The sequence below is a fragment of the Hydra vulgaris genome, chromosome 03 (genome assembly GCF_038396675.1).
Source record: "Hydra vulgaris chromosome 03, alternate assembly HydraT2T_AEP".
Taxonomy (NCBI): Eukaryota; Metazoa; Cnidaria; class Hydrozoa; order Anthoathecata; family Hydridae; genus Hydra; species Hydra vulgaris.
In genome coordinates, this window is record NC_088922.1 from 42,193,512 (window position 1) to 42,204,389 (window position 10,878).

Consider the following 10,878-nt stretch of genomic DNA (forward strand, 5'->3'; position numbering starts at 1 on the left):
GTAGCGTGAGTTCCTTGTATAATTGAATTCCTATTTTTTAACCAACTACAGAAGTTATTGTTCTGTCCTTGTAAATTGCTTCAAGAATAGCTTCAGAAGCCAAAGGAAATTTTTACGCACACTTTCTAGCGTGTTCTTGCGTTACAAATTGAGCCATGAAAGGCGCTGAGTTGATTCTAAATACTAGTCGATTAAACTAAAACACCTCAGGCTCAGCAGTTGGATCCAGGTTCTCCATAAAATTTGCTAGTACTTTTGGTTATTTTTATCTATTCAAATTATTAAATACATTTCTGCTGTATCACAAGCTAAAACCACTGGATATTTTCAAAATCTTAGCAAAACTGTCACAAGATCTTGTTGAAGTTTTTGGACCTTGATAGATAACATCATTAATTGATTTACCATTATATTTTGCAGATCCATTAAACATAATTCTGACTTTTGTAATTGATTTATGGGACAGAGAATGGGATAATGTGGTAAGTACCAACCATCTTCTAGATTCCTTTTGTTAATTTTCTCCAAGTATCCCTTTTCTTGATACTGCTTAATAATATTATTGTACTCTTCTCCTAGACTTCTGTTTTTCATTAGGCATTTTTTCGTGTTTTATTGTCTGTTTAACGCCATGGTATAATTATAGTTTATGGGTCGATGTTATAAAACTTTTTACCGACGGAAATTTTACTCTAGGAAATTTAACAGCTGTAAATTTAGAGTCATAAAATGTTTTTCAATTCAATGCAATAAAACTTTTCCGCATCAAATTTTGTAGATATCTATGCTCTGAATTTATTTTTAGAAATCATTATTTGTATCAATAACATTCTTAAGACATAGGTTGTCAAAATCAAAATGTTTTTGAGTTGAAGATTCAAAAACATCAAAGTTAACAAACTGTTGGTTTTAAATCCAGTCTTCTCAAGGATTTGGACTTGGACTTTTCCGGTTCTGATGAGGATTATTTTGTCGCTTCAGAATATTTGACAAATCAGAGATAAACCACGAGAGGTAAAACTGTTTAGACAGTATTTAAACTTTTAAGATTATAATTGAAAAGTAAAAAAATCAATTAATTTATCTTATTTATTATCTTATATTATATATTAAATATTATATTATTTATCATACAGAACTCATTGCATTGTATCCAGCTAATTAATTATAGCGTTTTTGTTTTGTTAATGTTAGTTAATTACTTTTAGATATTTTTTATTTATATATTTTAGTAAACTTCCCTTTATGTTTTTGTTTAGAAATCAACACGTGTTGATTCAATTGATATGATAGACAAATTTTTTTATTTTATTATTATTTCAGTTTACAAAGTCAGTCGTTATACAACAAATTAAACTATTAAAATACTTTTAAAAATATATAAATATAGCAGACTAACAATATAAACTAGGTTTCCGAAAGAAGATCACAAGGATCTTGTCATCGGGACCTTATAAAATATAATAAAATATATAGTTTTTTACATCTTTTTTAATATTTTTTTATTTACAATAATTGTGAAGTGCAAGGTATTATGAAGAATACATATATATTAATCTTTTACACGAGTTAAACTGTAAATAATATAAACTAGCAAAATATTGTAAACAATATAAAATACAAAACGTGAGAAAAAATAAACAAATAAGTTCACAAGTTAAGTTAAAATAACAAGAAATTAAATTTTTTCAAGTGATTAGTAATATTGTAAAATATTATCTTGAGAAAAAATAAAATTTTTTGCTTTGTTTTTAAAAAGATGAAGAGAATTAGTTAGATCAAAATCAAAATTTGGCAAAACAAGTTTATTCCACAGGTGTGGCGCACGATAGGCAATTGAAAACAGAATTGATTAGAATTTGTGAGACAAAAAGGTTTTTCTAAAAAATTTATATTTCTAAGTTCGTATTTGTTGGTTGGTTTTAAATTGAAGAGATCTTTAAAGACTGGAGGAGATAGATTGTTTTTCCACATATAAACAAAACATAAAATTTTCCAGACGTTGAGCTCATATATTTAAAATTCTCATTTCAATAAAGTAAGGTTTACAATGAGAAAAACGATCAGCAAAGTTAATTATGCGAATTGCCTGTTTCTGACAGCGATAAAGACGTTGTAGTTCACTTTTTTCAGTACTTCCCCAGGCAATATTTGCATAGTTTAAGTAACAATGAATAAATGAGAAATAGAGTTGTCTTAAATTTATCTTATTGAGATAATTTCGAGCTTTGTATAAAACTCCAATGTTTTTAGAGACTTTAGAGCATATATAATTTATGTGTTGATTCCAAGTAATGTTCTCATCGAGATAAACACCTAGAAATTTGGTGACGGGATCTCTTTTAATTTCAATATTGTCAATAAAGATTTGAGGCAAGTTTGAGGGTAAGGAATTCTTTTTCTTAAGCGAATGAAAAAGTGTCCATTTAGTTTTTTCGGTGTTTAGTGTTAGTTTATTAGATTTGAACCAGTGGGATAAATGTTCAAGTTCTTTATTTGCTGTAGCAAAAAGTTCGTTAATATCACTCTTAGAGACAAATAAATTAGTATCATCTGCGAACATGATGCTCATCAGATTAGTTGCTTTATTTAGATCGTTTATATAGATTAAAAAAAGGAGTGGTCCAAGGATTGAACCTTGTGGAACCCCGCATGTTATATTTAGACAAATGTTTTGATAGCTGTCATTACCAATAACAAATTGTTTTCTATTCGATAAGTAACTTTTGAACCACCTTAACACATGTTTGTTTATTCCATAGTATTTCAGCTTTTCAAGTAAAATGTGATGGTTGACCGTATCGAAGGCTTTCGATAGGTCAATAAAAATACCTAAAGTATATTTTGATTGTTCAAAAGATTTTGAGATTTCATTTACAAATTGGATGATGGCATGCTCCGTTGAGTTATCCTTTTTAAAACCAAACTGATTAGCGTATAGTAAGTTATTTTTGTCAAGATGTTTGTATACTCTGTTAGACATAATTCTTTCTAAAACTTTCGAAAATATAGAAAACACAGAGATGGGGCGATAGTTTGTTATTTTAGATTGATCGCCCTCTTTATAAGTAGGAGTCACTTTAGCAATTTTTAATTGCTCTGGAAAAATTCCTTGTTTAATTGATGCGCTAAAAACTTTAAAGAGAACATCTTTTAATTGCTCAAAACTATCTATAATCACGTTTCCGTTTATTTCATCTGATCCACATGATTTATTCTTTTTCATAGATTTGAACGCCCTTTCAAGTTCTTCAGTTGATAAATCAGAGGACAACTCATCAGAGCATACTCACTTATCCAATGGTAATAAGAAGTCACTAAATAAGGCTTTGATATTAGGGATCTTAATTGATAGTTTAGGACCTATTTCAGTAAAAAATTTATTAAATTCATGTGATATTGCGTTTGGTTCAAATATAACAGTGTTATCAATTTTAATCATTTGTGGTAGAAAACCTAAGCATGATTTTTTTTTTCCAGTAATTTCCTTCATTATTTCCCAAATGCGCTTTGTGTTATTTTTAAATTTGTTAATTAATTCTGAATAACAATTTTTTTTTAAGTTTTTACGAATTTTCTCAAACAAATATTTATAATTTTTGTAAATTTTGTTTGCAGTTTGCAGTTGTTTTTGTTTTAAGAAAAGTTATATACAACTTTTGTTTGATTTTCGATGATTTTTTTAATCCCTTGGTAATCCAAGGAGAGTTCAAACTCTTAGGTTTTGCAATTATTTCGACAAAGGGAAAGTTAGCGTCATAGACCGAATTAAAAGTTTTAAAAAAGTTTCATATATATGTCATTTGCATTGTCATTAATGTTTATATTACTCCAATTTAGTAAAGATAGCTGGTCTTTGAATGAGTAGATTTCAAGTAACAATGCGCAATTTGATAATCTGTCTTGGCTTGAAAAATTTGCGTTTAAAAATTATAAAATATCTATATTTTTTATATCTATATTTCAAAACTACTGGTTTAAAAAAGTTTTACTAAAAAAAAACTTTTTTAAAATGGAGGGAGGGGGGGAAAGGTTGGGCAAATTTCAGTCTCGCACAGTGTGTTGTTTTGGCTTGCTATGGCACTGCATTTTCTTAACTAAAAATATGGAATTGAGAAAACTAAAGGTTTTATAATAGCATGTATGTTTTACTAATAATAACTTTTAATAATAATGTTATAAAACCTTTAGTTCCTTTTATTAAAAAAACTTACAGTTTCTCAATTCAAGCATATACTAAAATGGACATTTAATTACCTTTGTATGTATATACAAATGTTTATTTATATGCATATACTCAAAGTATGATTAATATTGAGACATTTAAGTATATTGTATATGTATGAAAATGTATTGTATAAGTTATACATTATACGTATATACATATACAATATACTTAAGTTTTTCAATGTATGTCATACTTAACTGTACATTTAAGTGTGATGAGATTACATAGGATGAATAAAATATGAGATCTCATCACATTATATAGATTGAGGCATTTAAGTATACTGTAAATGTATGTATATGTATAAACTTGTATTGCATAAGTTATACATTACATTTACATGTGCAATATACTTGAGTTTTTAAATGTATGTTATACTTAAGTGTACATTTAAGTGTGAGAGACTACATAGAACGAATAGGCTAAAGCTAACAGTAACCTTTGCAAACTTATTGAGTTTCTGAAATTACAATGTATAAAGTATTATATTCCATTTGATCTTAAATGCTCAAGTTCAGTATTCAGAATAAGTATTCATGCTGGTAAGTAAAGTTGTTTATATTGTGATGGATCCTGCACTCTGGAGCCTTTCCCCATGACAGAAAAAAACCTAAAGATATCACACTTTAAAAATATTATAAATATAAGACTTTTATAAAAAGAGGAAGACCCTGAAACTCATCTTAAGGAGTAAGCTCCTGTTCCTGATCTCAATGTTTTAATGGAAGTACAAGTAAACTTGCAGTGTTACTTCTTAGCTTATGGTCTTTGTTTGAGAAGTGTTTAAACATAAATTGCATTATGTTTATAAGATGTAGTACTTGATAGAAAAAATGAAAGAATGTACCTAAAACTAGTTGATATACTTGAAAGAGATACTAATAATAATGAAAAATATAACTATTTCTAGTTTTAAACTGTTTTAGAAAATTTAAATGTCTTTTAAAAAGCAAAAGTCTCACGTCAGATACCACAAGATAACATTGAAACTGCTGCTTGGAAGTTTAAAAAGTCCTATGTAGATTTAATTGAATATGTACATGACTTATTCGAGTGTTGAGCTCAGTGCAACAAGGAAAGTTTATATAGCAGTATGCTATACACTTCCTTTTCTTCATTTTACAAATCACAGCCTATGGGTCAGTAAAAAATATAACGTTTACATAACATTTATATAATACTTACTGTGAGAAAACAGGAGAAGCTATTCATTTGTGAGTTCAAAAAAGATACCAACGTAAAATTAACCATAAAAATTATGCAAAACAGCTAAAATCCAGTGAAATTGTCCATCCAGTGTTGTGGAAATTGTATCAAAAAATTTAAATAGATTAAATAATTTTATCATATATATTATTTAATCTATTTATATTTGAATATTATAATTAATTGGATGTATATATATATATATATATATATATATATATATATATATATATATATATATATATATATATATATATATATATATATATATATAAACATAAGAGCTCAGGAACAAAGTATTCAAGATGAGCTTCGGGATCTTTCTGTTTGCACCAAAGTTTTAAATTTATGACATTTTCGAATTAAGACATCTTTAACTTTTTTCTATCTAGGGAAAAGTTGCTGCAGTGTTTATCCAATGAGCTAAGAGTTCTCTTCTTGCAAGGCTCCAACGTGATCTCTCACAATATAAACAATTACTTATTCAGAACACTGAAACTTTTTTTTTCAACATCTTTACTTCCAACAAGGCTACAAGAAACCACTATTAGAGTTGGAAGTTACTGGAAGAGAAGAGATGAAGTTTATAGAGCAAGATAACAATTTTTTTATTTTTTTTTGCCATATAAACTTATTCAAGTCGTAAAACATACTTTAAATACAAATAGCAGGGGCAAAAAAAAGGCATAACTTGCCTTATCACCAAGCCCCTTAGTCTATACCGTAAACATAAAACAACAATAATTTAAAAACAGAACACTATATAATATAAACCGTTTTTCTAAAGACTTCATGTCCTACTTTTACTTTTTGTTTTTGTATTGGTTAAGAAAAATTAAAAAAAAAGAAAAATAAGTAATTAGTACAAAAAAGCTAAATTACTAAAAAGCATGCGAGCAAATACGCATAATCCTAAAGCTTTCCTTTTACACTAGCATATACCTTGAAATATCTGAATAGTTCTTTTAAATCATAAGTTTAAAAAAAAAAAAAGATTTGAAGCAATAACAAGTGGCACAATCCTTTTCTAAGACTGTCAAGCCGATAATGACAAACCTCTAATTGTTGGATAAGTTTAACAGTATCAACCATTAAAACTTCAAACAAAAATTCGTTCATCAGTAGTTTTTGCTTCAGTTTGTTCTTAAACTTGTTAAGTGTAGCTATAAGTTCATTAGTTAATATTTTATTCCATAATTTTGGCGCTGTAGTAGAAATTGAAAATTCAGTCGCCGCAAAATAACTTTTGGGTTGATTATAATTGTTATTTGAAAATCTGGTTGGATATCTGTTCTGATTTATTTTGAATAGTGCGTAAAATATTTTAGGTGATATATTTTTATTAATTTTAAACATAAATATAAAAATTTGATAGACATTTAATTGATAAACATTCATTATATTTGAATTAACAAATAATGTTTGGGAGTCTGTATAACGACCCACTTTGGAAATGATTCAGATTGCATTTTTTTGTTTATTAAATAGTTTTTTTTAGTTTTTTTTAATTTGTACTGCACCAAGCAATGTTTGCGTAATTAAGATGGCAATGAATGATCGAGAAATATAAAAGCTTTAAGCAAGTTGGATTTAAAAAAATGCTTTGCTCAGCAATGCAGGCCTATGTTCCTTGAGATTTTATTTTCGAGATCTTATTTCGAGAGTATGTGGTCTCTCCACGTCACATTTTTATCAAGAAAGAAGCACGCCGCAAAATTTTAAATTGGTTTCTCTTTTTATGTCCTGATTGGCAATACAAAGTTTTGGAAGTTTTAAAGGAATTTTATCTCGGTCATGAAATCAATTAAAAAAAGTATAGTTTGTTTTAGTTACATTTAGCGATAATTTGTTAGCATTAAACCATTCAGTAATATTTAATAGATCTTTGTTTACCGAGTTAAACAGAATATTTATATCATTATGTGCATAAAATAGATTTGCGTCATCTGCAAATAAAATAGTATCTGGTTCACTACAAGCTTTGCTTAAATTATTAATGAGAAATAGGGGTAGTCCTAATGTAGATCCCTGAGGAACCCCACTTTTTTTACCTATAACCTTTTTTTATAATGTTCCAAGTTTTTTGTATATTATTTTTGTATTTTAGTAATTGGCTACTCAGGGACGGATCCAGGATTTTTATTGCCTGTAACAAAAATACCATAAGTATTTTTTTTGTCTGAAGAAAAAAAAAAGGGGCCTCACTTTTCACATTTGCCGACAGTACTAAAAATTTTTTATAATATATGGTCTACATATGCCGATTCGCTGGTCTAAATAAGCTAAACTTGCCGACTAAAATTAAAATTCATTGATATTATATGTTGATCACATATATGAATTAAAATTCGTTGATATGGAAGGGTACCCACACAAATAATAAAAACAAAAGTGTCAATGAATAAATATCAACTTAACAAGACAAACTTAACACGAAGTTCTTTGTTTAAAACAACACAGTTCTTTGTTTGATTTTAGTGTAGAAAGTTTTCAGTAGTTTTTGATAAAAAATATTGGAAAGTTTATTGTAATGATAACACTCACCTTCAATAAAGTAACGTAGTAAAGCAAAAAAGTATTGAATATGGAAGTCAAACGAACTTTATCTTTAATCAAGTTGAAGAACAAGAAGGCGTTGAACAGTATTGTCAAAATAACTTTTTAATTCACCTATTTCAAATGATTTTGGATATTTTTTTGACCAAAGTTTAAAAAATAAAACACTATACTGGTAAAAATTTCATATTCGTTAAGCAAATCATAATTTCAAAATACATATTTATGTAAACAAGAGATATCTTTATTTTCTAAGAACACCTTAAAAATTATGTCAACAGAGAATTTTCTTTCATTTCAAAATTCTGTTTCAAGTAATTCTTTAACAAATTTTCTAAACATAATAAGTGAGTAACAAAAGCATTTCTCTACCGTTTTATTCAGCTAGACTATTTTTTTCACGTGTATAATTTGTGAAATGCCTTGTGACATGTGTTGATATTTTATGCCTATTTACTAATTTTTTTCATGCATTATGCTGTATCGCCGAAATCCAAAATAAACCTTCTTTTTTTACCATCTAGATCTCTGAGGAAATTTGTTGATCATTATTGAACCAGAAATATATGCCCACACTTTTTACATTTAAAGTTTTCTATTATGTGACACCAAGTTTAATAAAATCAACAGTCTTGCCAACGTTTAAAATGTTAGAAGTTTCAGGGTGATTAGGAAGAGCATTGTAAGTATTAGAATAAAAACTTTTGCTTTTTGAGTCCATTATTTCTTATGTTTTTGATAACGTGGACCAAAGTCATTCCAAAAAAAGAATTCCATCTGCAGCTAACCAAGGTTTTTCATAAAACAAATTTGATCACATAAAAATTAGGACTTTATTTGTTTACAGGTTTTCACAACATTTCCAAAAGAAATTTAGGACCATCAAACATACAACTTGTATTACAAGTAGTCATAACATCTAAAACACTTTTTGAAAGAGAATTTATATCACTGGTTTTCCAAAAACAGCAACTCATTGATACAATATCAAATAAAAAGTTATTAAATAAAATTTTTGTAACATACACCTTGTCACAGCCCAATGGGCACACGGACTTCCGTTGGACGTACCAAATGAAAAGTCCGTCCACTTCGGACCTCTAAAGTACGTCCAAGAACGTCCAAAACAGTCCGGTTGAAGGTCCACAATAGACGCTATTGGACGTCCGTAGAACGTCCAAATTTTGTCCGTTCATTCAACGCTTAATTTTATTTAACTCATTTTTATACCGACTCCATTTCTAACAACTATAAAAAATGGAGTCTTGATATAGGAAATGAAGTCATTTTTTCCCACAGTGCCAAAATTCAACATAGACGTATTTAGGAATTCAACACGTGTGGAAACCCTCATTAAGATAATAATAAGGTTATTGACACAAATCATTACAAAAAAACAAAAAGAATAATATCTTTGACAATATTAATATATAAATACAATCTAACAAAAACATTATTTTTTGGCTCGTTTTAATATGGCGCCAATGGCATCCTCGATGTTGCTTGCATCATAACCCATTTTGTCACCAACAATAGATTCTAAGGAAATAATATTTATTACAAAATTTTATGTCAATCATGGGGCATGTTTTAGAAAATCAAAAATAAACAATTTTATTCAAAAGCAAAATAAAGAAACTTTGCTTTTGAATTTAATTACTAAATAGTCAACAAACTAAAAGACATCCATGATAAAAGTTTATACTAAAATACTTGTTATCGTTTTTGGAAGGTCATACATAAAAAAGGTAAATTAAAGTGAAAAACGACCGCATATATATTTGCAAACAATGTATAGGAAAAAATCTGTTTCACTTTCTGCTATTTACTGCTAACAGAAAAGCTTCAGTCTAATATAAGATGCAATAGCTAAAAACTTGCATTCAATGCTCACCTTTTATTTTATTTTTCCTTCTCTTCTATCCTTATTAAATAATGCGTGTATACCATGAAATCATTTTTACAACATTTTTAACTGTTATCCGTGGAGTTGCATTTCCCATATCTCTCATTTGAGTGACCTTAAAAAATAATAAAATAAATTAAAAGCATGATTAAATATCTAACCAAATTTAAATACTGTGTTTAAATATATATTGTGAGCACATAAGTAACCTTTTTCTACAAGTTTTATAAGTTCTAATATATACTTGGGTATCCCAAAAAACAACATTTTTAAAAATAATCTGCTCCCATCCCCTAAATGTGTTCTATCTAATACAAAAACACTAGGTTTAAAAATTTTTTTAATAAAAGATAATTTAAGGGGTTCCCTCAAGACCCTTGAATATTTAATCTCTAATATTTTCAAAAAAAAGTTTTCCAAAAAATATGTTAACCTGGTACTCAAATAAAGCGAAATTATATAAAAATTTCAAGAATAATATTCATTTCGAAAAATTTTTTTGGTTTTATTACATAAAAAATTACGTTTTTTAACAATAAATGAAAAAAAAATGCATTTTTTATGTTTTTTATAAAAATTTTGATAAGTTAATATTTTTTCAAAATAAATATTATTCTTGAAATTTTTATATAATTTTGCTTCATTTGAGTACCAGGTTGACATATTTTTAAAAAACTTTTTTTTAAATATTAGGGGCCATTAAATATTTGAGGGTTTTGAGGGACCCCTTAAAATATTTTTTATTTAAAAGAATTTTAAACTTAGTGTTTTTGCATTAGATAGAACACATTTAGGGGGTGGGAGCAGATTTTTTCAAAAAATGATGTTTTATGGGACACCCTAATATATACATATACATATTCATATATATATACATATATATATATATATATATATATATATATATATATATATATATATATATATATATATATATATAAATATATATATATGTATATATATATATACATATATATATATA

The 10,878-nt window shown here is 27.2% G+C and overlaps 1 long non-coding RNA gene across 1 annotated transcript; it reads right to left on the minus strand.

Annotated features, from left to right (window-relative positions):
- Positions 1-9,380: 9,380 nt before the first annotated feature.
- On the minus strand, positions 9,381-10,198 carry LOC136077739 (uncharacterized). Its single transcript, XR_010637239.1, has 2 exons — positions 9,885-10,198; positions 9,381-9,529 (listed from the first exon to the last, which is right to left on the minus strand). It is a non-coding gene; the product is annotated as an uncharacterized LOC136077739 (long non-coding RNA).
- Positions 10,199-10,878: the final 680 nt, after the last annotated feature.